Source organism: Hordeum vulgare, chromosome 4H (assembly GCF_904849725.1).
Source record: "Hordeum vulgare subsp. vulgare chromosome 4H, MorexV3_pseudomolecules_assembly, whole genome shotgun sequence".
Lineage (NCBI taxonomy): Eukaryota > Viridiplantae > Streptophyta > Magnoliopsida > Poales > Poaceae > Hordeum > Hordeum vulgare.
This window is the reverse complement of record NC_058521.1, coordinates 252,853,541-252,877,362: the sequence shown is the minus strand read 5'-3', so window position 1 is coordinate 252,877,362 and position 23,822 is coordinate 252,853,541. Positions and strand designations below refer to the sequence as shown.

General features: G+C 42.6%; 1 pseudogene; it reads right to left on the bottom strand.

The window, feature by feature from the left end:
* Positions 1 to 19,025: 19,025 nt before the first annotated feature.
* LOC123446356 lies at positions 19,026 to 22,613 on the bottom strand (annotated as a pseudogene).
* Between the last annotated feature and the right edge of the window lie 1,209 nt (positions 22,614 to 23,822).

Sequence of the window (23,822 nt, the reverse complement as noted above, 5' to 3'; positions counted from 1 at the left end):
AGCGCATGATTATTCAATTTGGAGTTTCTTCTTCTTCTTCTTCGATCATTGGACGGGTTTGAGGCCGACAACCTGGGATAGCAAGGATGTACATCGTTCTTTTATGATTTGATTTCGTCGGTAGTCGGACCCTGCTCTTCTATATGTTGATTAAATGTATGTTTGTATTGATATGATCATGATTAGCTTGTGGCGAGTGTAAGCCAATTCCATATACACATCTCTTCTTTACATGTACTTGTAATGATATCCATTCTTGCAAAATGACGAGATGCGCTTCTATCCCTGTCGAGGCCCTTGTGCCAAAAGAAGGATAGGATTGCATCTTAGGCGTTGTAGTGTGCTCCGTGAAAGTCTTATCAGACATCTTGATCTGTCTCTATATATCTTGATGCCTAATATTTAAGCAGCTTTACCCAGGTCTTCCTTTGAAAAACTCATTTCAAATAACCCTTTATGCTTTTCACAAATTCTACATCATTTCCAATCAACAATATGTCATCCACATATACTTATCAGAAATGCAATAGTGCTCCCACTCACTTTCTCGTAAATACAAGTTTGTTCATAAACTTTGTATAAACCCAAAAGTGTAATCACGTTATCAAAGCGTATATTCCAACTCCGAGATGCTTGGACCAATCCATTGAAGGATCACTTGAGCTTGCATACCTTTTAGCATCCTTAGGATTGACAAAACCTTTTGGTTGTGTCACATATAACGTTTCCTTCAGGAAACGTTGTTCTGACACCCATCTGCCAGATTTCATAATTGAAAAATGCAACAACTTCTAACATAATCCCTAAAAACTTTAACATCACTACGGGTGAGAAATTCTCATCGTAGTCAACTCCTTGAACTTGTCGGAAACCTCCTTGCAAGAAGTCGATCTTTATAGGTAGTGACGTTACCATCTGTGTATGTCTTTTCTTAATGATCCATTTGTCCTCAATGGCATGTCGGTCATCGGGCAAGTCTACCAAAGTCCATACTTGGTTATCATACATGGATCATATCTTAGATTACATTGCCTTTACAATTTGTCGGAATCTGATCATGTCATTGCTTCCTTATAGTTCGTACGCTCATCGTTGTTTAACAACATGACTTCCAAGACAGGATCACTGTACCACTCAGGGCAGTATGTGTCCTTGTCGTCCTACAAGGTTTGGTAGTAACTTGATCTGAAGTTTCATGATTATCCTCATTAGCTTCATATTCATTTCGTGTACGCATCACAAGAACACCTTTCTGCGTTGCGCTACTTTCCAATTTAAGTGAAGGTTAAATAACCTCATCAAGTTCTACCTTCCTCCCACTCACTTCTTTCGAGGGAACATCCTTCTTTGGAAAGGACCCATTCTTGGCAACAAAGACCTTTCCTTCAGATATGTGATACAAGGTATACTCAATTGTTGCTTTAGGGTATCTTATGAAGATGTTTTTTTCCGCATTGGGTTCAAGCTTATCAGTCATAAGTGGCGCATCCCCAAACTCTAAGAAATGACACCTTAGGTTTCTTGTCAAACCATAATTCATACGGTGTCATCTCAACAGATTCAGATGGTGCCCTATTTAAAGTGAATGTAGTTGTCTCGAATGTATAACCCCAAAATGATAGTGGAAAATCGATAAGAGACATCATAGGATGCACCATATCCAATAGAGTACATTTACGACGTTCGGACACACGGTTACACTATGGTGTTCCAGGTGGTGTGAGTTGTGAAACAATTTACACATTGTCTTGCATACCAAACTCATAACCCATATATTAACTTCCACGATCATATCGTAGACATTTTATGTTCTTGTCACAATGATCTTCAACTTCACTCTAAAATTGCTTGAACTTTTCAAAATTTCAGACTTGCCTTTCATGAAGTAAATATACCCATATCTACTGAAATCATTTGTGAATGTAAGATAATAACAATATCCACTGCATGCTTTAACACTCACTAGAATGCATACATCAATATATATATTTTTTCCATTAAGTCAGCTTCCCGCTCCATCGTACCGGAAAATGGGGTCTTAGTCATCTTGCCCATGCGATTCAAAATCGAGTGAGTCCAAAGATTCATCAGCATGGACCTTATTCATGCACTTTACACCAATGTGACCTAAGCAACACTGCCATAAGTATGTGGTACCATCATCATTAACTTTGCATCTTTTGGCATAGATACTATGAACATGTGTATCACTATGATTGAGATTCAGTAAATAATTTACATTAATTGCATGACTGTCTATGATATTATTCATGTAAACAGAACAAACATTATTTTCGTAAATGACTAATCATTTCGCGACAAAGAAGATCCAACTATAACGTTCATGCTTAATGCATGCACCAAATAACATTTATTTAGGTTTCATACTAAACCCGAAGGTAGAGAACGTGTCGTTGGTGATCACATCATTCTTGGAGACACTTCTGAAGGACATTGCACCTTGTCATTAGCTTGTCTCGTTTATTCTGCAACTCTAGTTTTGAGTTACAAATATTAGCAATTGAACCGGTGTAAAATACCTAGGTGCTACTACGAGCCCTATTAAGGTAGACATCAATACCACGTATATCAAATATACTTTTGTTGACGTTGCCAACCTTCTTATGTGCTAACTATTTGGGGTAGTTCCGCTAATAGTGTTCGTTCCCCCTCACAGTAGAAGCACTCAGTCTTGGGTTTGAGTCCATCATTAGGTTTCTTCACTGGAGTGGCAACTGGTTTGCCATTCTTGAAGTTTCCCTTCTTCTCCTTGCCCTTATTGAAACTAGTGGTCTTTATTAACAATCAACACTTGATGCTCCTTCTAGATTTTTACTTCCGTGGCCTTAAGCATAGAGAATAACTTAGGGATCGTTATCTCCATCCCTTGCATGTTATAGTTCATCACGAAGCTCTTGTATCTTGGTGGCAGTGTCTATAGAACTCTTCCAACCACTATCTTATCTGGAAGATTAACTCCCACTTGATTCAAACGAATGTAGTACCGAGTTATTCTGAGCACATGCTCACCAACTGAGCTATTCTCCTCCACCTTGCACGCAAAGAACTTGTCAAAGGTCTTATGCCTCTTGGCACGGGCATGAGCCTAAAATACTGATTTCATCCCTAGGAACATCTCATATGCTCCGCGAGCCTCAAAAAAAATTTGGAGCCCCGGTTCTAAGCCGTAAAGCATGGCGCTCTGAACTATCGAGTAGTCATCAAAACATGCATCCCAAACGTTCGCAACATCCATAGACAACTCTTGATGGGGTGGTGCACCGAGAAGTGCATCGAGGACATAAGCCTTATGTGCAGCAATGAGGACAATCCTCATATTATGGACCCAGTCCGCATAATTTGTACCATCATCTTTCAACTTAGTTTTCTCTAGCAATGTATCAAAATATAGGGGAGCTACTATGCGAGCTATTAATATACAACCTAATTTGCAAAGACATTTTGATTATGTTCATGATAATTAGTATAGTTAATAAACTTACCAATGAACTCTTACTCAAATCGACATCCCTCAAGTTGTCTAAGTATTACATGATCCAAATTGACCAACCCAAGTCTGGTCATCATGTGAGATGAGGTCGTTTCTGTTGGAAATATGCCCTAGAGGCAATAATAAAATGGTTATTATCATATTTCCTTGTTCATGACAATCGTCTATTGTTCATGCTATCATTGTATTAACAGGAAACAGTAATACATGTGTGAATAAATAGATCAGAATGTGTCCCTAGCAAGCCTCTAGTTGGCTAGCTTGTTAATCAATAGATGATCATGGTTTCCTAATCATGGGCATTAGATGTCATTGATAACGGGATCACATCATTGGGAGAATGATGTGATGGACAAGACCCAATCCTAAGCATAGCACTAGATCGTATTGTTCATATGCTAAAGCTTTTGTAATGTCAAGTGTCTTTTCCTTCGACCGTGAGATTGTGCAATTCCCGGATACCGTATGAGTGCTTTGGGTGTATCAAACGTCACAACGTAACTGTGTGACTATAAAGGTGCACCACGGTTACCTCTGAAAGTGTCTGTTGGGCTGGCACGAATCGAGATCGGGATTTGTCACTCCGTGTGACGGAGAGGTATCTCTGGGCCCACCCGGTAGAACATCATCATGAGCTTAATGTGATTAAGAAGTTAGTCACAGGATGACGTGCTACGTAACGAGTAAAGAGACTTACCGGTAACGAGATTGAACAAGGTATAGGTATACCGACGATCGACTCTCGGGCAAGTTCTATACCGACAGACAAAGGGAATTGTATACGGGATTGATTGAATCCTTGACATCGTGGTTCATCCGATGAGATTATCGTGGAGCAAGTGGGAGCCACCATGGGTATCCAGACCCCCCTGACGGTTATTGGCCGGAGAGGTGTCTCTGTCATGTGTGCCTGTTTCCCAAACTCGTAGGGTCTAAACACTTAAGGTTCGATGACGCTAGGGTTATAGGGAATTGTTATACGAGGTTAGCGAAAGTTGTTTGGAGTCCCGGATGAGATCCCGGACGTCATGAGGAGCTCTGGAATGGTCTGGAGGTAAAGATTGATATATAGGATGGATAGTTTGGGACGCCGAAAATGTTTCGGGCATCACCGGTAGCGTACCAGGACCACCGGGACCACCGAATATGGTCCCGGGGGTCCACCGGGAGGGGCCACCAGCCCCAAGAGGTAGCATGGGCCAAAAGGTGGAGGGCAACCAGCCCAAAGTGGGCTGGTGTGCATCCCACAAAGGGGCCCAAGGCGCAGGAGGTGGAGAGGGGGGGGGACCCTAGGCGCTGGTGGGCCTAAGGCCCACCTAGGGGTGCGCCACCCCCTCCCCCTGCCCTGGCCGCCGCACCTCCCATCTGGGGGGGCGGGGCTGGCACACCACCTAGGGGTGGCACCCCCTCCTCTCCTCCTATATATACCTAGGGGTTTCAGGCTGTTGTGCACACCATTTCTTCTCTCCCTCGGCGCAGCCCTGCTCCTCTCCTTCCTCCTCCTCCCACGGTGCTTGGCGAAGCCCTACCGGGAGACCTCGTCTCTCCATAGACACCACGTCGTCGTGCTGCCGGAGATCTTCCCCAACCTCTCCCTCCTCCTTCCTGGATCAAGGTGCGGGAGACGTCACCGGGCTGCACGTGTGTTGAACGCGGAGGTGCCGTGGTTCGGCACTAGATCGGAATCACACCGCGATCTGAATCGCCGCGAGTACGACTCCATCAACCGTGTTCTAGCAACGCTTCCGCTTAGCGATCTTCAAATGTATGAAGATGCACTCACCCCTCTCTCGTTGCTGGTCTCTCCATAGGAAGATCTGAATATGGCGTAGGAAAATTTTGAATTTATGCTACGTTACCCAACAGTGGCATCCGAGCCAGGTTTTCTATGCGTAGATTCTATGCACGAGTAGGACACAAAAGGTTGTGGGCGATGATTTTTCAAATTGCTTGCCACTACTAGTCTTATTATTTTCCGTCGGTATTGTGGGATGAAGCGGCCCAGACCGACCTTACACGTATGGTTACGTGAGACTGGTTCCACCGACAGACATGCACACCGTGCATAAAGGTGGCTAGCGGGTGTCTGTCTCTCCCACTCTAGTCGGATTGGATTTGATGAAAAGGGTCCTTATGAAGGGTAAATAGCTTTGGCATATCATCATTGTGGCTGTCATGTAGGTAAGAAGGCATTCTTGCTGGAAACCCAAATCAGCCACGTAAAACTTGCAACAACAATTAGAGGACGTCTAACTTGTTTTTGCAGGGTTTGACATGTGATGTGATATGGCCAAAGTTGTGATGTTGCATGTGTGATGTATGAGATGATTATGTTATTGTAATAGAATTCACGACTTGCATGTCGATGAGTATGACAACCGGCAGGACCCATAGGAGTTGTCTTAATTTATTGTATGAGATGCAACGCCATGTGTTTACTACTTTTACTTCATTGCTAACGGTTAGATATAGTAGTAGTGATAGTAGTAGTTGGCGTGACGACTTCACGGAGACACGATGATGGAGATCATGCTGTCACGCTGGTGACAATGATGATCATGCGATGCCTGAAGATGGAGATCGAAAGAGCAATGATGATAATGGCCATATCATGTGAGTATATGATTGCATGTGATGTTTATCATGTTTTTCATCTTATTGCTTAGAACGACGGTAGCATAATAAGATGATCCCTCTTAAAATTTCGAGAACGTATTCCCCTAAGTGTGCACCGTTGTGAAGGATCGTTGTCTCGAAGGACCACGTGATGATCGGGTGTGATAGATTCTAATGTTCGCATACAACGGGTGTGATTTACACACGCGAAACACTTAGGTTCACTCGACGAGCTTAGCATGTAGAGACATGACCTCGAATACGAGAAACCGAAAGGTCGAACATGAGTCGTATGGTTGAATACGATCAGCATGAAGTTGCTCACCATGACGACTAGTCCGTCTCACGTGATGATCGGACACGGGTTATTCAACGTGGATCATGTATCACTTAGATGACTAGAGGGATGTCGATTTAAGTGGGAGTTCATACTTAATTTGATTAAATGAACTTAATTGTCATGAACTTAGTCTAAAAGTTGTCTTTATAAATATTGTATATGGCCAACCTCAACCTCAATTTCAACGCATTCCTAGAGAAAAACAAGCTGAAAGATGATGGTAGCAACTATGCGGACTGGGTTCGCAACTTGAAGGTCATCCTTGAAGAAGCTATAGAGGCTTATGTCCTTGATGCGCCGCTAGGTGACCCTCCTGCTCCAGCAGCAGCCCAGGACATTCTGAACGTCTGGCAGACGCGGAGTAATGACTACTCTCTGGTTAGGTGTGGCATGTTATACAGTTTGGAAACGGGGCTCCAAAGGCGTTTTGAGCAACACGGTGCATATGAGATGTTCTAAGAGCTGAAACTAGTTTTTCAAGCTCATGCCCGTGTCGAGAGATATGAAGTCTCCGACAAGTTCTTTAGCTCTAAGATGGAGGAGAACAGTTCTGTGAGTGAGCACATACTCAAAATGTCTGGGTTACACGGTCGTCTCACTTCACTTGGAGTCGAACTTCTGGATGATGCTATAATTGACAGAATCCTCCAGTCTCTCCCACCAAGCTACAACCGTTTTGGGGTGAACTACAACATGCAAGGGATGGAGAAGACCATTCCCGAGTTGTACTCGATGCTCAAGTCTGCAGAAGTAGAAATCAAGAAAGAGCATCAAGTATTAATGGTCAACAAGACCACCAGTTTCAAGAAGGGCAAGGGTAAGAAGAACTTCAAGAAAGACGGCAAAGCCGTTGCCACGCCCGGTAAGCCAGAAGCCGGGAAGAAGAAAAAGAATGGACCCAAGCTTGAGACTGAGTGCTTCAATTGCAAGGGAAAATGTCACTAGAAGCGGAACTGCCCCAAGTACTTAGCGGACAAGAAGGCCGGCAACATTAATAGTATATATGATATACATGTTATTGATGTGTACCTTACCAGCGCTCATAGTAGCTCCTGGGTATTTGATACCGGTCTCACATTTGCAACTCAAAGCAGGAACTGCGGAATAAGCGGAGACTGGCCAAGGACGAGGTGACGATGCGCGTCGGGAATGGCTCCAAGGTCGATGTGATCGCCGTCGGCACGCTGCCTCTACACCTACCGTCGGAATTAGTTTTAAACCTTAATAATTGTTATTTAGTACCAGCTTTGAGCATGAATATTGTATCAGGGTCTTTCTTAATGCGAGACGGCTACTCATTTAAGTCAGAGAATAATGGTTGTTCTATTTATATGAGTGATATGTTTTATGGTCATGCTCCGTTGGTGAATGGTTTATTCTTGATGAATCTCGATCGCGATGTTACACATATTCATAGTGTTAGTACCAAAAGATGTAAAGTTGATAATGATAGTCCCGCATACTTGTGGCATTGCCGCCTTGGTCATATCAGTGTTAAGCGCATGAAGAAGCTCCATATTGATGGACTATTAGAGTCTCTTGACTTTGAATAATTTGACACATGCGAATCGTGCCTCATGGGCAAAATGGACAAGACTCTATTCTCAGGAATAATGGAGAGAGCGACCGACTTATTGGAAATAATACATACTGATGTGTGTGGTCCAATGAATGTTGAAGCTTGCAGTGGCTACCGTTATGTTCTCACTCCCACCGATGATTTGAGTAGGTATGGGTATATCTGCTTGATGAAGCACAAATCTGAGACGTTTGAAAAGGTCAAGGAATTTCAGAGTGAGGTTGAGAATCAACGTGACAGAAAAATTAAGTGTCTGCGATCTGATCGTGGAGGCTGATATTTGAGTCACAAGTTTGGCACACACCTAAGGAAGTGTGGAATCATTTCACAACTGACGCCGCCTGGCACACCGCAACGCAACAGAGTGTCTGAACGTTGTAATCGCACTTTATTAGATATGGTACGATCTATGATGTCTCTTACCGACTTACCGCTGTCATTTTGGGGATACGCATTAGAAACTGTAGCATTCATTTTAAATAGGGCACCGTCTAAATCCGTTGAGACGACACCATATGAACTATGGTTTGGCAAGAAACCTAAGATGTCGTTTCTTAAAGTTTGGGGTTGCGATGCTTATGTGAAGAAACTTCAACCAGAGAAGCTCGAACCCAAAGCGGAGAAATGCGTATTCATAGGATACCCTAAGGAAACTATTGGGTATACCTTCTATCTTAGATCCAAAGGTAAAACCTTTGTTGCCAAGAATGGATCCTTTCTAGAGAAAGAGTTTCTCTCGAAAAAAGTAAGTGGGAGGAAAGTAGAACTTGATGAGGTAATTACACCCCCTCTCAAACCGGAGAGTAGCGCAACGCAGGAAATTGTTCCTGTGGCGCCTACGTCAAATGAAGAGGAAGTTAATGATGATGATCATGAAGCTTCAGATCAAGTTGCTACTGAACCGCGAAGGTCCACAAGGGTACGCTCCGCACGAGAGTGGTACTGCAACCCTGTGATGGAAATCATGTTGTTAGACAACGGTGAACCTTCGAACTATGAAGAAGCAATGGCGGGCTCGGATTCCAACAAGTGGCTTGAGGCTATGAAATCCGAGATAGGATCCATGTATGAGAACAAAGTATGGACTTTGGTGGACTTGCCCGATGATCGGTGAGCCTTAGAAAATAAATGGATCTTCAAGAAGAATACTGATGCAAACGGTAATGTGACCGTTTATAAAGCTCGACTTGTCGCAAAGGGTTTTCGACAAATTCAAGGAGTTGACTATGAAGATACTTTCTCTCCCGTAGCGAAGCTGAAGCCAGTCTGAATCATGTTAGCAATTGCCGCCTTTTATGATTATGAAATTTGGCAAATGGACGTCAAAACATCGTTCCTTAACGGGAATCTTAAGGAAGAGTTGTATATGACGCAACCAGAAGGTTTTGTCGACCCTAAGGGTGCTAACAAAGTATGCAAGCTCCAACGCTCCATCTATGGGTTGGTGCAAGCATCTCGGAGTTGGAACATTCGCTTTAATGAGGTTATTAAAGCGTTTGGGTTCATACAAGTTTATGGAGAAGCCTCTCTGTACAAGAAAGTGAGTGGGAGCTCTGTAGGTTTCCTCATACTGTATGTGGATGACATATTATTGATGGGGAATAATATAGAGATGTTGGAGAGCATAAAGGCCTATTTGAACAAGAGTTTTTCAATGAAGGACCTTGGAGAAGCTACTTACATATTAGGCATCAAGATCTATAGAAATAGATCGAGGCGCCTCATAGGTCTTTCGCAAGGTACATACCTTGACAAGATATTGAAGATGTCCAATATGGAAAACTCAAAGAAGGGGTTCTTACCAGTTTTGCAAGGTATGAGATTGAGTAAGACTCAGTCACCGACCACGGGAGCAGATATAGAGAATATGAGTACTGTCCCCTATGCTTCAGCCGTAGGCTCTCTAATGTAAACCATGTTGTGTACCAAACCTGATATAAACCTTGGCTTAAGTTTGGTAGGGAGGTACCAAAGTGGACCTGGTATGGAACACTGGACAGCGGTCAAGAATATCCTTAAGTACCTGAAGAGGACTAAGGAGATGTTTCTGGTTTATGGAGGTGACGAAGAGCTCGTCGTAAAGGGTTACGTCGATGCTAGCTTCGACACAGATCCGAATGACTCTAAGTCACAGACCGGATACATGTATGTTTTGATGGTGGGGCAGTGAGCTGGTGCAGCAGCAAGCAAGAAGTCGTGGCAGCATCTATATGTGAAGCGGAGTACATAGCTGCTTCAGAAGCGGCTCATGAAGGAATTTGGATGAAGGAGATCATCACTGACCTTGGAGTGGTTCCAAGCGCGTCGGGTCCAATGACACTCTTCTGTGATAACACTGGGGCCATTGCCATAGGCAAGGAGCCCAGGTTTCATCGGAAGACCAAGCACATAAAACGCCGCTACAACTCCATCCAGGACCATGTCCAGAGTGGAGTAATAGATATTTGTAAAGTACACACGGATCTGAATGTTGTAGACCCGTTGACTAAACCTCTTCCTCGAGCAAAACATGATCGACACCATAATGGTATGGGTGTTCGATACATCACAATGTAACTAGATTATTGAATTTAGTGCAAGTGGGAGACTGTTGGAAATATGCCTAGAGGCAATAATGAAATGGTTATTATCATATTTCCTTGTTCATGATAATCGTCTATTATTCATGCTACAATTGTATTAACAGGAAACAGTAATACATGTGTGAATAAATAGATCACAATGTGTCCCTAGCAAGCTTCTAGTTGCCTAGCTCGTTAATCAATAGATGATCATGGTTTCCTGATCATGGGCATTAGATGTCATTGATAACGGGATCACATCATTGGGAGAATGATATGATGGACAAGACCCAATCCTAAGCATAGCACTAGATTGTATTGTTCGTATGCTAAAGTTTTCTAATGTCAAGTATATTTTCCATCGACCGTGAGATTGTGCTACTCCCGGATACCGTAGGAGTGCTTTGGGTGTATCAAACGTCAAAACGTAACTGGGTGACTGTAAAGGTGCACAACGGGTACCTATGAAAGTGTCTGTTGGGTTGGCAGGAATCGAGATTGGGATTTGTCACTCCGTGTGACGGAGAGGTATCTCTGGGCCCACTCGATAGAACATCATCATGAGCTCAATGTGATTAAGAAGTTAGTCACAGGAGGACATGCTACGTAACGAGTAAAGAGACTTACCGGTAACGAGATTGAACAAGGTATATGTATACCGACGATCGAATCTCGGGCAAGTTCTATACCGACAGACAAAGGGAATTGTATACGGGATTGATTGAATCCTTGACATCGTGGTTCATCCGATGAGATCATCGTGGTGCAAGTGGGAGCCACCATGGGTATCCAGACCCCACTAATTGTTATTGGCCGGAGAGGTGTCTTGGTCATGTCTGCCTGTTTCCCGAACCCGTAGGGTCTACACACTTAAGGTTCGATGATGTTAGGGTTATAGGGCATTGTTATACGAGGTTACCGAAAGTTGTTCGGAGTCCCGGACGAGATCCCGGATGTCATGAGGAGCTCCGGAATGGTCCGGAGGTAAAGATTGATATATAGGATGGATGGTTTTGGACGCCGGAAATGTTTCGGGCGTCACCGGTAGCATACCGGGACCACCGGAAATGGTCACGGGGGTCCACCGGGAGGGGCCACCAGCCCCAAGAGGTAGGATGGGCCAAAAGGTAGAGGGAAACCAGCCCAAAGTGGGCTGGTGCACCTCCCACAAAGGTGCCCAAGTCCCAGGAGGTGGAGAGGGGGGGGGGGAAACCTTAGGCGCTGGTGGGCCTAAGGCCGACCAAGGGGTGCGCCACCCCCTCCCCCTGCCCTGGCCGCCGCACCTCCCATCTGGGGGGCTGCCGCACCACCTAGGGTGGGAACCCGAGGGGTGGCACCCCCTCCCCTCCTCCTATATATACCTAGGGGTTTGGGGCTGTTTTGCACACCATTTCTTCTCTCCCTCGGCGCAGCCCTGCTCCTCTCCTTCTCCTCCCATGGTGCTTGGCGAAGCCCTGCCGGGAGACCTCGTCTCTCCATCGACACCACGCCGTCGTGTTGCCGGAGATCTTCCCCAACCTCTCCCTCCTCCTTTTTGGATCAAGGTGTGGCAGACGTCATCGGGCTGCACATGTGTTGAACGCGGAGGTGCCGTGGTTCTGCACTAGATCGGAATCACACCGCGATCTGAATCGCCGCGAGTATGACTCCTTCAATCACGTTCTAGCAACGCTTCCGCTTAGAGATCTTCAAAGGTATGAAGATGCACTCACCCCTCTCTCGTTGCTGGTCTCTCCATAGGAAGATCTGAATATGGCGTAGGAAAATTTTGAATTTATGCTACGTTACCCAACAGTTTCAATGGTGAACATTTCCATGTTGATCATATCTACTATATAACTCATGTTCGGACTTTCAGTCTCGTGTGTTCCGAGGACATGTTTGTACATGCTAGGCTCATCAAGTTTAACCCAAGTATTCTGCATGTGCAAAACTGGCTTACACCCATTGTATGCGAATGAAGAGCCTATCACACGTGATAATCGCGAGGTGCTTCAAAACAACGAACTTATGCAATGGTGCATACTTGGGGAGAACACAATTTTAAATTAAAATTTAGTGATGAATCATCTTATAATGCTACCATTGTCCTAAGCAAAATAGGATGCACAAAGATAAACATCACATGCAAATACAGTAAGTGACATGATATGGCCATCATTATCTTGTGCTTTTGATCTCCATGTGCAAAGCACCGGCATGATCTCCATCGTCACCGGCATGACACCAAGATCTCCATGATCATGATCTCCATCATGGTGTTGTCGTGTGATTGTCGCGCCAACTATTGCTTCTACAACTATTGCTAACTCATAGAAATAAAGTAAAGCAAATGGCATAAATTAAATTAAATACAACCCTATGGTTCCTGCCTGTTGCCATACTGATCGACATGCAATTCATGGTAACTATTACAAAACATGATTATCTCAGATATCACATATATCATATCACGTCTTAGCCATATCACATCACATCATGCCCTTTAAAACAAGTTAGATGTCGTCTAGTTTGTTGTTTCAAGTTTTACGTGGTTGCGATGGGAAACTAGAAAGAACTGTTCTTACATACGGAAAGCCACCATAATGATAATCAAGTTTCCTTTTAACCTTCTACAAGGACCACCTTTGTCGAATCCGATTCAACTAAAGTGGGAGAGACATTGTAATGCCCCAAGTGTGTAACTTGCCATATTTGGAACCTTCTCTATGTGGGTCCATCTTGTCATTGATATGAGAGCTATTCTATGTGTTATGATTTCATGTGTCACCTTGCTTTGTGTTCTTTTGCATGCATGCATCACTATCATTTCAGCCTTGTCTTGTGTTTGTGACTTTGTGAATCCATGTGTGTATGTGGTGTGATGAATATGCCATGTGATGATAGTGTATGTGTGTGATGGAGTGGTGCAACTGTTAGTAGGAAACTATGTGGTTTGCTTAGGCTTCAAAACCCTCTTCCTCTTTATTTATCTCAAGGTCAAGTTTCACTTGTCCCATCCTTGTTTTAAAAATGTCCAAGATTTAGCATATTTTGTGGTAATTGTGAGGATGTGAAGTTGCTGTTTTGAAACAAGTTTTAAAGGTGCAAATATTCACAAAACAGATCAAACATATCCTGTTTTGTAAATATTTATTTGCTCCAAAAATTCCTTTTCTATTTTCCTTAAATAGGTTATAACTACTTATGACCAGGGGTACCTTTGCTTTATTTTTAGCTTTGTTTGATTAGCCCATGCATTATATTCTTTGTCCGGTCTTGGTTTAAATAAGTAAGTCCCAGAGGTATTTTTTTCTCTCTCTTATCTGGCGCTACTAGTGGGCTTCCTCCCACTAGCAGGCCCATCGCTCCCCTATCTTCCCCTAGCGCCAGCCCAATTGGCACGACCTCCTTCTCCTTTCTCTGACGCCGTCCCCCCCCCCCCCCCCCCGCGCGCTCGCTTTCCGTCAAACAGCAGGAGAGGGCGAGCATGCCGTGAGGGTTAACGGACGTCGAGGCCTCATATAACCCTCGGCGTGCGTGCCCCTTGGCCTAGGGTTCCTCCCTTTCCCCATCTAGCGCCGACACCATCTCCCTCCATCTTCTTCCTCCCCTGGTAAGTCTTTGTAGCGTAGGTAGTAGAGAGAGAGAGAGGTAGTAGCCGCCGACGTCCACCGCGTGTTCGTCGTCTCCGGCGCCGGCCACCATGTCCGGGAGCTCAGGGAAGGTGCCCGCGCTCCATTCCCGCCGTCGTTGAGGTCGGAGAGTGACCACAGCGACGGGCACGAGCTCGTCTTCGGCGCGTACCCGGCGATCTCCTTCCTCTACATCGGTTCTGCATCAGGCCTTCTTCAGGGCGTCCTCGTCGTCTCTAGGCGGCTCCTTCTTCCCGATCGGCGCCCCTTCTCCTTCCCCTAGGTGAGCTAGCTCTCCTCCTCCCTTCCCCCTCGTTAGATCGGCCTAGTGCTCGCCGTCGTGCCTCTGTCCCGAGAGGAGTTTGGCAGATGTGTGCATGTGTGTTTTGTGTAGTGTGTGCTCGGGCTTACGCAGAGTAGCAGTGCGGTAGTGGTTGGTTAGTTAGTCCCCGCGGTGCAGCAGTAGTAGCAGGAGACGCTGCAGTGGCATTGCTGCCGTCGACATCTCTCTGTGTTCAGAGCGGAGCATCTTGTTGCTCGTGGTAGATTACCTAATGGTACCCCTCTGTTTAGTCAAGTCTCCGAGGCGTAGCGTAATGGTACATACCGTGTGTGTGTTGATGTGAGGGCCTGGGTTCGAGTCCCAGCTTTGCCCTCCCTTTTTAATACATCTTTCAAAACAGTAGCATGCAGTAGCTGCAGTAGTTCTATAACCTGCTTATTCCCGTGTTGCTGTCGAGCAAAGAGGCTGAAGTAGAGTGGTGTTGCTGTTGTGTGTGTTAGCAGGAGGTCCAGGGTTCGATCCCTCTCCCCATCCTTTTATTTTTTTTCTGTGTATTTTTTTCTTGTGATGTTTTCTTTGGCTGCTTGTAGTTGCTGTGGTGCACTAGGTAGCATGTGTGGGATGTATTTTTTTACCTCACCACATCTTGCAGCACCTTGTTTATGTTACTAGATATGCATATGTAGTGATATGTGAGGATGTATGTCGTGTGTGCTAGCCTATATGTGTGTGTATTTAACATGTGTGCTTGCTATAGGATAGTGATGCATGGGTATTGTATTTCTTGCCTCCAAACAGTGTGTGGCCTCTAGTATTCTTGCTCTTGTGTAGAAATGCACGTATAGGGTTGAGTGCAAGTGCAATTGTGAGCTAGATGATGTATGTGTGGGTGTGTTTTGTTGTGTGTGCATGTGTGAGATTGTATGTTTGTGGTGTCACACACATGCCAATGCATGATGTGCCTTGATAAGCACATGTGCAAGTATATGTGTAGGTGTAGAGTTTATTATGTGAGTGCAAGCTAGTGTGTATGTGATACTAGCATGGGTAGGTGTTGCTATGTGGTGCTTGATGTATGTGGTCTGTGGTGGTGTGCTAAGGCACATGAGCTTGAGGTCTACCCCTCATGTGCACCATTGGTGTTGTGGACATGTGCTTATGCATGTTCAAGTGATGAGCTAGTGGAAGCACATGTGATGATGCACTATTCATTTCTATGTGATTCCATGTAGGTTTTCTTTTCAAGTTTGTGCCCAATTATTCTATGCAAGTGCCGATGTATAATATATTTTTTTGGGGTAGAATCATCCCAGGAATCCATTGGTGCAGTCAGTTTTGCCTTTGGAACACTTTCTGGGAATGTCATATTTCAGTTTTGTTCCATGTTTAGAGCTTGGTTCCATGTGATGTGATGAGCCCAAGAGGTTGATTCTTTGTTGTGGCAGTAGAGGGTGAACCCCTCTACAACATGTTGGTTTTGTTTCATGATTAAGATTTCATGTGTGCAAGTTGTGCCTAGTCAAAGTAGGCATGTGGCTGTAAATTCCAGTTTAGTTAAAATCTGTGATTTTCACTAAGTCTCAGAATCTGCTTATATTTTCTTCTCCTAGTTTTGTGCTTGTAGAAGTCCATGTGTTGGGAATCAGCCTTAGCTATCAACTTGAAAGTTGTAGCTTTTGTATTTGTCTAGCTCTCTGTCAATTTTCATTCCATTTGGAATCATGTAGATATTGTTTTGGGTGCTGTCAAAATGCTTCAAATCATAAACAGCTAGTGAGAATTTGGAATTTTCACTAAGTCCCTGAAAACTGATATTTTTGTCCAAGTTAGCAGCTGTGTAACTTCCTGTGTGTAACTCCTTTGAATTATCTTTTTGCTTGTGCTTGTAGTAATTTTTGATAGCTTTTGCCACATATCTTATTTCGCATATTTGGGTGGCTATAGGTGCTTTGCATGTAGGCCTTAAACTGCTATGATGCTGTTTATGGCAGATTGTGTAGTTTTGATGTTTTGATGCTTGCGAGTGCATAATTGATGATGTGGTGATATTTCTTTGCACCACCCCATCCATTCTTGTTTGTTTTATGTCTTGGCAACCTGGGAATACCAGAAGTATGCCATTGGAGTGTGTTGTGATGATTTTGAGACGTAGGACTTCCTTTCTTGTTTCGTTGTTTCCCGTTGATCCGTAGCTCCGTTCGTAACGTTCTTTATATATTTTTGCATTGTTTTCGCGTGACGCACCTGTTCATGTAATCCTCATGCATGTCAAGATAGCTTAGAGTGCAGTTATGTCCAGTAGCTTGTACGTCTTTCTCATGCTTTTGCTAGTGACTAGAATAGGGATGCATGTTCATATCCATCTCATGCATCATGTGCTTGTTGCATCTTGAGGTGATGTTGTTCATTGGATGCTATTTTTATGTTGGGTAGCACCGGGATCAGAGAACTATTACGTGGAACCCGGAGAGTACGTGCAGGACGAACAAGAGCAGTTCCAAGCTGAGGACATAACATGCAAGATGATATGACCTTGATTCCATCTCTAGACTTGTTATGCTAGATTACGTTTCTTCGTCATATGCTCGCTGCCTACCACTGAAATAACTGCCTCCTGATATTGTCGTGAAACCCAAACACTTACCCCTTCCTAGCAAATCTTGAATGGATAAGTAGGCTTTGCTCAGCTACTAATGTTAGCGTTGTTACTTGTAGGTGAATTTGTCTCATGTGATAACATGAGTTTGATATCATTATATTAATTCTGTTATTTAATTAATGCACCTATATACTTGGTAAATAACGGAAGGCCTAGCCTTTTGCCGGGTGTTTTGTTCCGTTATTGCCGCCATAGTTACCGGCTACCGGGGTTTGTTTCCATAACTGTTCGCTCCTAACACGTTCTGGGTTGTTATGGGGACCCCCTTGATAAATCGTGTAGTGTTAAGACTTGTCCGGCAGGACCCAACATTGGTGTTAAGTTGCTAATCACTTAATAATAATCTGCATAGGGAATAGCTACCCCAAGGAATTTAATCAACAACCCGGGCCAGTGCTTCTCATGAGTGTTGGTCCAACCCAGAGCAGCTTATTACGCACCCCGGGGCAACTCGGTATTTTGGCATGGTACCATCGTTCATCCTCGTGTCCTGAGACTGAGAAACACGGCTCTTATCGGGGTCGTTGACACGACGGGAGTTCCTGCTAGTCTTGTCTTACCTTAGCAATATATCTTGCATATAGGAATCCTGGTGACGCGTTGGTTCTCGCAGAGTTGAGGTTTTCCTCTAAGGAATCCGATGAGATCACAAGATCCGTGATAGAGGATTACTTTGCCGCCCGTGACCATTTGTGATGGACTAGTTGGAGCACCCCTGCAGGGTTTAATCTTTCGGAAAGTCGTGCCCACGGTTATGTGGCAACTTGGAATAGTTGTTAACATCCGGTAATAGACAACTTGAACTTAATCTAATAAAATTGGCAACTGTGTGCGTAACCGTGATTGTCCCCTTCAAAGACCTCTCTTCGATCGGGAACACGGTGAGGTTATGATTGACGTAAGTAGGTGTTCAGGATCACTTAGTGATCATCTAATCATCGACCGCTAGTATAGACCACCCTCAATACATGTTCTACGTAAGTTAGCCACCATATATGCTTAGGATGCTGCAACCTAAATACTCCACCTTCCTTACCTAATAACTTGACTAGTTCTAGCACCGAGGCCATAGATTGCTGAGTCCCCGTGGCTCACAGATTACTTCAACACACCAACAGGTTCAGGTACCCCCGAGACAGGTGATCCCGATGGCACGCAGCTGGCATGGCAGTACGATGAGGAGAACGACCGCCTGTACGTGAACTATCCAGAAGACTGAGGCATGGTCGTGATCGTGGGCAAGCATTCAGGGTAGCATGGTCATTTCTCATGTTTTGTAGTCCATAGCAGAACTACCTTGTCTGGATGCGTGATGTAACTCTGATATAGTTATAAGATGGTAGTTGAATCCCTAATTGTCATTCTATTATTACTAGCTAAATGCTCGTGCGTTGCCACGGAACAAAAATATACTCCCTGGCTCCCTGCATCCTATAATATAGCTTATAAAAACAGCTTACATTGTGGGATAGAGGTAGTAGAAAATATTAATATAAAAAAGTATGAACATTTTCTCACTCACAACAAACAAATGGTGATTTCAGAGATCAGAAACAGCGATCACATCTAACACAGGTTATCATGGTTTTTACACTGAATACAAAGCAATGAGACATCGGAAATAAAATAATAGAGTACAACCATACATGTACCATTACCAGGCAAGCACTTCAGTGAAAATATAAATCAGGCCAACATGTTACCATCACCAGGCAAATGTACAATGCTCTGTGGAAAGGAAGTTAAGTTTGATACCAAACATGACACTAAACATAAAACAGAGTACATCTGTGGAGTGTACAATAAGATGTTTTTCATCGTCCAGCTCTACTCCATTTTAGGTCTGACGCGTTCACCAAAACCATGCCACCGTCGATAAAATAGGTTTACTATATAAAACATCTACCCTTCGAGAAACAAAATAACCGAGTATGAGTGCATCGACCCTTTCGTAACTCCGACTGAAATCTCAGCTATCTTTTTGTGTACTGATGGATCCTGAGGCTTTCTCCAGGTCCCTCCTGTTCATGTTAAATAAGGATTGTTTCTCCGAGAACGCTGATTTTATGCTGATTGGTGAAAATCATGTGTATTCCTTATCGACCTTAGCCAGGCCGACCTCGAGAATGTACTTCACGAGTTCATATTTTTGGACGAATGGCTGTGCCGCAAATTCCTCCACCGGCATCCACTGCATTTGAGAAGCGGAGTGTCAACAGAGTATTCACACACATGTAATTAATGTAGTGAAGTAAACCAATAAAAAATGTCTACTTTTCTATGAGTGGCATTAAACAACTTGATGATGATGCAGATCTAAATTACCTGAGCATCCTCGATTTCCGACTCTTGTTTAGTAATGTCGACGGAAAGTGGCCTTAGGATGCACACAAAAAATAGATCCAATTTTTAAAAATAAGCTTTGTGGCTCTGCCTGCACATTGGTAGATAGAGATACCCACATGAGAGAGACAACAGTTAGTTCACACTTCAAGCTATTCATATGGTTCTCGCCAAAAAAAATGTAGTCATTGAAATAGATCAATGGAAAAGAAGGTTTCACTATTTAATTTCCATTTAGTGTTTGCTCTGATAATACATGTTCCATTTTCACTTTTTCCTAGATTATTCTTGCTAGCAGAAGGTTATGGAGATTAGCGTCAGAAGATCTCAGTAACGTCCTTATCATCTCAAGCACATATCTTGCATGCTGTACCAGAAGGCAGCTAGCTGTCACATAAATGTATATTACCTACTAAGTTGGTATCACATTGACTTTTGCAAAAAACATGATTGTACTATGGATCTTTAAAAAATGGAGGAGTGAAAAGAAAAGACAATTAGTTCCAGTTGTTACCTAAAGGCAACCACCTCGACGAATTTTGCATCAACCTAATACATAATCCAGGAAGAAAAAGAAGAGCATGAGTAGCTATAGCAGTATTCTGTCAGGATCAGTTTACCTATATGCTATGTAATACATACATACCCCTGTCTCTTCTTTTACTTCTCTTACAACTCCAATGTTTATATCTTCCCCTTACATGAATCAAGATCTGTAAGATTATAGTGAGACAAGGTGTCAAAGAAAGATTTGTGGATAACATCTCTTCAAGTCTAGATCAGAATTTTTTACTCGTTCAACAACTCCAGTTGGGAATTTCCACATACCAAGCCCCTTAAGTACATCGTTTTTTTCCTGGACAACCAATACCTCCAAAAAAATTGAGTCCTTGTGATGATGCAAGATACATAATTTACCTATAAAGTCGATTTTAAAAGGCTAGAAAGGTGGCACACATGCATGGTCATCTGAATCCTTTAAATAGTGCTTTCATATTTATTCGGTACCTCTCTTTTTTCATTCATTACGAAAGCTCCAACGCCCACATGGTGAGTAGCATTTATAGGCAATGTATGAGGCGTGTTTGGGAGCCAGTACGCAAGCATTAGGTTAGGTTCCTCTGCATGATGGTACCATAATCCTTCCTGAATCAAAATGAAGCAAAAAGGGATTCAGAGCAAGTGAAGGAACTTTTTGTATACAAATCTCGCTTGCTATTTTCTCTAGTAATATAAGGATACCCTCTTATTATTTCTTTTAACAGGGTATAAAACATCTTATTGTACATTCCATAGATTTACTCTGGTTTTATATTTAGTGTCATGTTTGGTATCAAACTTAACTTCCTTAATTATGTACATTTTATTATTTTATATAGTAATATAACGAAAAATACATCTGTATTTGTTTACACCTATTCTAAACACGGCCTAAATTGGTTCAAGCACAAGCAGATTAGCACTCCACTTAAAATAAAACCTAAATGATCATGGCATGCAGCTATAACATCTACACCACAATCTGTACATCACATATAGCAAATTCAGTCAAGACATGGATCCAAATCATATAGCAAAAGCATGTGCGTTACAATGGATCCAAAACAGACTAATACATGTTCAAGAACTTAAAAATAGTCACCCTCGCATTGGAATATGACAGAGTTCATCCAAAATGTATAACTCTTATTTGTTTGAGACGGGGATAGATGTTTTGGAGAGATTAAGGGGTTTTTTGTAACCATGAAGCAGAGTGGCAGGGTTTTCTTGCATAAATACCACAGTTTTACGTCGTAGGTGTTAGATGCAGATCGGATGGTCAGAAATGACGGATGGCAGACACACCATCATCACCACCCGGGTCTTTAATAGTGGTAAGATTATAGATTATGTAAGGTAGAGAGATAGAAGGCCTTATTCTAACATAAGTCGGCAGACTATGAAATAGATATTTAGAGGATGAAGGGGTGACTATTTCGATTATTTAGTTCTTTTCCTGAAGTTTATAAATCTGGTTAGTTCTTTGCTATTCTTAGTACACAAATATGATTATATTGGTAGTCATATTGACATGCTGAAATGGTAAAATTTAAATAAGCAATGAAATTACCTCCACAAATATAAGGACCTACACGAAGCATGACAACCATTTCCAATTCTTGAGCAAGTCTTAGATACGATTCAATGTCAGCGAAACCCTTGAGTTCCCAGTTATGTGGTTCTGGCTCTTGCCAATTCCAAGGAACATATGTTTGAATTGTGTTCGGACCTAGTGCCTTAGCCCTTAAAAGGCGATCTTTCCAGTACTGCACACAGAGAATGCAACGTGCATGTAAGCTCCCAATAAGATATATGGAAGAACATAAGCTTATAAATGGGCCCTGGTTTCTAGATACAAACCCAGATCAGAAAGATATACGGAAACATTTATTACCCTATCAATAAAATAAATTCAACTTAGATAGCATGTTCAGCCATTTAATAAGGTGGGTGCAGCAAGAAATAGAATGCGAGTATGACAAAGAAAATGCTACTCCTTCCCATCCATATTAATTGTCGCAATTTATAAAATATTTCAAAGAGACGTCGCAATTTCGTCAATCTATCACAGCCATGCAAGCTCAAGGTCACCCGATATGTTGGATACCGTATGTGATACATTGAACACACTGTACATAATTATTAGTAATCTAGAGAAGGTGCCAACGAAAGATCTGTGGATAACATCTCTACAAGTCTAGATCAGAATTTTTTACTGGTTCAACAACTCCAGTTGGGAATTTCCACATACCAAGCCCCTTAAGTACATCTTTTTTTCCTGGACAACCAATACCTGTAAAAAAATTGACTCCTTGTGATGATGCAAGATACATAATTTACCTATAAAGTCGATTTTAAAGGCTGGAAATGTGGCACACATGCATGATCATCTGAATCCTTTAAATAGTGCTTTCATATTTATTCGGTACCTCTCTTTTGTCATTCATTACAAAAGCTCCAACGCCGACACGGTGAGTAGCATTTATAGGCAATGTATGAGGCGTGTTTGGGAGCCAGTACGCAAGCATTAGGTTAGTGTTCTCTGCATGATGGTACCAGAATCCTTCCTGAATCATAATGAAGCAAAAAGGGATTCAGAGCAAGTTAAGGAACTTTTTGTATACAAATCTGGCTCGCTATTTTCTCTAGTAATATAAGGATACCCTCTTATTATTTCTTTTAAAAGGGTATAAAACATCTTATTGTACATTCCATAGATTTACTCTGGTTTTATATTTAGTGTCATGTTCGGTATCAAACTTAACTTCCTTAATTATGTACATTTTATTATTTTATATAGTAATATAACGAAAAATACATCTGTATTTGTTTACACCTATTCCAAACACGGCCTAAATTGGTTCAAGCACAAGCAGATTAGCACTCCACTTAAAATAAAACCTAAATGATCATGGCATGGAGCTATAACATCTACACCACAATCTGTACATCACATATAGCAAATTCAGTCAAGACATGGATCCAAATCATATAACAAAAGCATGTGCGTTACAATGGATCCAAAACAGACTAATACATGTTCAAGAACTTAAAAATAGTCACCCTCGCATTGGAATATGATAGAGTTCATCCAAAATGTATAACTCTTATTTGTTTCAGATGGGGAGAGATGTTTTGGCGAGATTAAGGGGTTTTCTGTAACCATGAAGCAGAGTGGCAGGGTTTTCTTGCATAAATACCACAGTTTTACGTCGTAGGTGTTAGATGCAGATCGGATGGTCAGAAATGATGGATGGCAGACACACCATCATCACCACCTGGGTCTTTTATAGTGGTAAGATTAGAGATTATGTAAGGTAGAGAGATAGAAGGCCTTATTCTGACATAAGTCGGCAGACTATGAAATAGATATTTAGAGGATGAAGGGGTGACTATTTTGATTATTTAGTTCTTTTCCTGAAGTTTATAAATCTGGTTAGTTCTTTGCTATTCTTAGTACATAGATATGATTATATTGGTAGTCATATTGACATGCTGAAATGGTAAAATTTCAATAAGCAATGAAATTACCTCCACAAATATAAGGACCTACACGAAGCATGACAAGCATTTCCAATTCTTGAGCAAGTCTTAGATACGATTCAATGTCAGCGAAACCCTTGAGTTCCCAGCTCTGTGGTTCTGGCTCGTGCAAATTCCAAGGAACATATGTTTGAATTGTGTTCAGACCTAGTGCCTTAGCCCTTAAAAGGCGATCTTTCCAGTACTGCACACAGAGAATGCAACGTGCATGTAAGCTCGCAATAAGATATACG